The sequence below is a fragment of the Propithecus coquereli genome, unplaced genomic scaffold, assembly GCF_000956105.1.
Source record: "Propithecus coquereli isolate 6110/MARCELLA unplaced genomic scaffold, Pcoq_1.0 Scaffold623, whole genome shotgun sequence".
Taxonomy (NCBI): domain Eukaryota; kingdom Metazoa; phylum Chordata; class Mammalia; order Primates; family Indriidae; genus Propithecus; species Propithecus coquereli.
The window spans coordinates 56,906-60,968 of record NW_012152208.1 but is presented as its reverse complement, the minus strand read 5'-3'; positions in this window follow the sequence as shown (position 1 = coordinate 60,968).

Below are 4,063 nucleotides of genomic sequence, written 5' to 3'. Positions count from 1 at the left end.
TTGGGTGTAGTTGCTTTGAAGGAATTGGTGAATTTCAATTAAATGTATCCTTTCAATTAAATGCGTCTCTTGTCCAAGAAGTGTTGTTTTTAATAAAATCCTTCCACGTTTAAGAAAAATAGATATGAAAATATTATGAAAAGCATTAAGAGGTTAGAATCATTGTTTATATATTTTTCGTTACTTATTTAAATTAGACAATTTGGATTGGGTAAATGCTATCAAAAATAAGGTAATTAGCATTTCTCATGTGTCTTCTCTCTTTCCTCACAGCTCCCTAATTTTGTTAATTATATTATTAATTTTACGTTGTCAGAATTTATCTGTCAAAGTTCATTCTGTTAAAATTTGTTCTGTACTCATAATTTTCACAACTGTCTAATCTTTGATCAGTATCTAATGGTTTCAGTATTTACCATCAGTACTTTTTTGACTGTTGATCCTTTCCTGAATTTTTATTTGGATTTATATTTTAACACATAAAATTTTATTATCAGGTAGTTTTTTTCCTCCCTGGGTGCTATCTTCCTAAATTCTTTCAAGTTTGAGAAATTCTATGTGTTTTTTTGCCTTTATGTTGAATGACTTCTTGATGGTTATAGTTTTAGGTGCCATTTTCTTTTCCTCAAATCTTCTTAAATTTTGCGACATTGTTTTCTGGCATTATATCCTGCTTTTAGAAGTCTGAGGTCATCTTGGTTTTTGATCCTTGAGGTTAATTGCTTTTTTTTGCCTAAACTTTGGTTTTTTTGGAAGGTCTTACTATTTTTTAATACTTGAGTTATATTAATCAATTTAACATTTCCTATCATCTTCTGGAGGCCTGAAGAATTCTTCAAGTTCAGTAAATTAACTGGATATATCTTGATGTTGAAGTTTCTGTGTCAGTTTTCATGAAACCAGTATGCTCATTCAATTGATTCTGCCTACATATCAGGGACAATTCTTGTATTATATCTTTAATATTTCTATTCCATTTCTTGACTTCTCTACCTCAGCGACACCAAATACTTTATATTGAGTTGCCTTTCACTATCCTTTATATCTATTATTTCCTCTCTAATTGCTTTTAATTCTTGTCTTTGTCTTCTGTATTCACTGGCACTAGCTCAAGACTTTCCACCAGCAAATATTTTCATATGCAGCATATCTACTGCTCATATAATATAATGATGTTGCTTTGCTTCTTTATTTGTTTCCTTAGCTCTACAATCTTCTGCTGCCTCTCTTTTCCCCTCCCTCTATGTTTCTCTCTCTGCCTCTCTGTCTTTCTCTCTCTTTTGGTCTTATTTTATTGTTTTATCATCTCATCTTTGAGTTCTTGTTTTCATTGAATTCATGTTCTTTTTAAGATTGTTTTCTAGTGTGAAACACTTGTGAAGAATTTCCTTTTTCCCTGGATTATGTTTTCTTTCAAACTGTGTTCTTTGTCTTTTGCACGTGATGATTCCTTCTTTGCTTTTACTTTCTTTCTTTCTCTTTCTTTTCTTTTTTTTTTCCTTTGCTCTATTGCCTGAGCTAGAGTGCAGTGGCGTCATCATCATTCACTGCAACCTCAAACTCCTGGCCTCAAGAGATCCTCCTACTTCAGCCTCCCGAAGTGGTGGGATTACAGATGTGAGCCACTATGCCCGACCTTTTTCTTTCAACTTCTGTAGTGTGTTTGCATAATTTCCATGCTATTCCTTTTTATCTTATTCAGGCCTGTGCAGCTCCATTCAGACCTCTGTTTGCCGTGGGTTTGGGGATGATGCTGAGGACAGTTGTGCAGAATCTCTGTAGATTTTTTTTTTAATATACTTTAACTCTCCTTTCCATTCTGAGATTTGGTAAAATTTCTTGTACCATGAGTTACTCCATCTTCTGGGTTTTGTCAAGGCATTTGAACATATTTTAAAAACTGTGATAATACTGTTGTGGTGGATTACATATGGTTCAAATTCTTTGAAACAAAGTCTATTTCCTCTCCCCTTGAATCTAGGTTGGCCCTATGACTTGTTTTGCTCAACAGATTATGGCTAAAGGGACACGGCATAACGTCCAAGGTTTAGCCTCAAGAGAAACGTGGCTTCTACTTTCCTGTGCTTGGAATGCTCCCTCTTGGGAGCCAGCTGTTGTGTAAAGAGTCTCCACGCCCTGAGACCACCAGGCTGTGAGGAAATCCAAGCGAGAGAGAAAGAGAGATGACATTTGGAGGAACACCAGAGTGCAGGCATGTGAATCCTTGGACCTTCCAATTCACCAAAGCCACCAGCTAAATGGAAATAAGTAATATAACAGGACCCCTAAAGCATAAGCCAAACTTCACCTGACACTCAATTACCGTCCCTCTCCTGAAAACCCCAAAAAACTACAGGAAGAACCGGCAGAGGTGGACTTCGTGACTCTACGTTCATCTCCAACATGGTACCCTCCTGAGGGATGTCAAAGGGCCATTCTGCCTCTTCACCCTGCTACACAGAAGCTTCCTTTGGGACCCAATTCTCCACCCAAAAAGGGATGCTCAGGCTACCCGGCCCCAAGCCCCGAGGGGCGGGCGTGGGCTCGGGCGCTCATTGGCTGTCGGTAGTGTCAATCTCCGCTGCGGGGACTCCAGGACTCCCCCTCGAGGGTCCCTGCGGTCTGAGAGGGGCGGGGCGCTGCGCAGGGTCTGCCCTTATCAAGGGAAAGGGACACGGGGTCCTAAGAACCGAGCGGAGAAGCCCTTGAAGTGCTGAGGGACAGCCAAGAAGCGGGGGGACGGAGGCGAGGCAGGTCCACGCAGTCGTATCGGGACGCGGGGCCCGGGCGGAGGCCCTTCAGGCTTGAGGCGCGGAGGACAGGAGAGCTCTTCGCCGCTTTCACCGAGGTTCACGGAGCCGGGGACTGTGCTCTGGGACAAGTCTCTGTGCCGTTTTTATTTTCTGCAATAACTTCCTTTTTGTTTCCCCTAAGACTTGGTGGCGTTTCTCTGGGAAACGCCGACCTGCCTGCTCTCAGGGGAGTGGGGAAGAGGCCTGCGTTCGGTGGCCCGCCCCCAGCACGGGCTCGGTGGGGACGCTGGGCGGAGGGCGCAAGCGGGTGGCGAGAGCGAACGGAGACGCGCGGTAGAGAACGTGGATCTCGCGCTCGCGGACGCCGCCGCCCGTCCGCCCGCCGCGAGGGGGCCGGCCCCGCACAGCGGTCTCCGGCGTCCCCACGTGCGGACGCGGCCAGGGGCCTCCCGGGCCTCGCCGTGGGGCTCTGCGTTGCCAGCGGGCTTCGTGACGTGGTGGTCCCCGTGGCGCGGCCGTGGTTCTTGGGGTGGTGTTCGGCTTCCCCCCCACCCTGTCCCTGAGCGCCTACCTTCCTAGGAGAAATCAGGTCCCTTTTTGGCCCAGCCGGCCACACCCGCCCCTGACCCCCCTCTGGTGGCACGTCCCGTCCCTCAGACGGGCTGCGGCCGCACGCCCGCACTTCCCTTGGAGGCTCGGAAGCGCCCGGGTCCTCCTCTGCCCGCCTCTGCGCGCCTTCCTTCCCCGAGGGGCTGGGGCCGCCACACCTTCCTCCCCTGCTGCCTTGTACTCCGTGTTGACGGCAGAGGAGGTGAGGGGGCGACAGCTCCAGGTGGGGCTGCTCGGGCTGCCTTTTTGAAGCCTTCGATGGGGGCTGGGAGCGTTGGGCCCCAACTCTTTAACAGCTTTCTTTCCGGTGTGAGCGTCCTTGGAGCCTCTTGCTTAGACCTTGGGGTGTTAGTCACAATTCAAGGAAAACAGGAAAAGTCCCACCCAGCATGTACAGTACTGTAAGTCAGACCATCCCAATACACTCTTCTACATTTGTTGTCGTTTTTTTTTTTTTTAAAAAAACCTCTTCAGCCATTTTTATAAAATGTGGAGATAAGCAGAATATTGATGTCATTTACGTAGATTGTTGCTGTTCTCCTTGGACTTGGCCATGGGGATGGCAGAATGGTCTGTAGGATGACATCGTTCCCATGGAGACACCCAGGAGCTGGGAGGGTAGGGAAGGTGGCTGCAGAATTGGTCCAGTTCTCGAGGCTCTGGTGCGACCGTCTCGGACAGGATGTGGAACAGGACAAGAC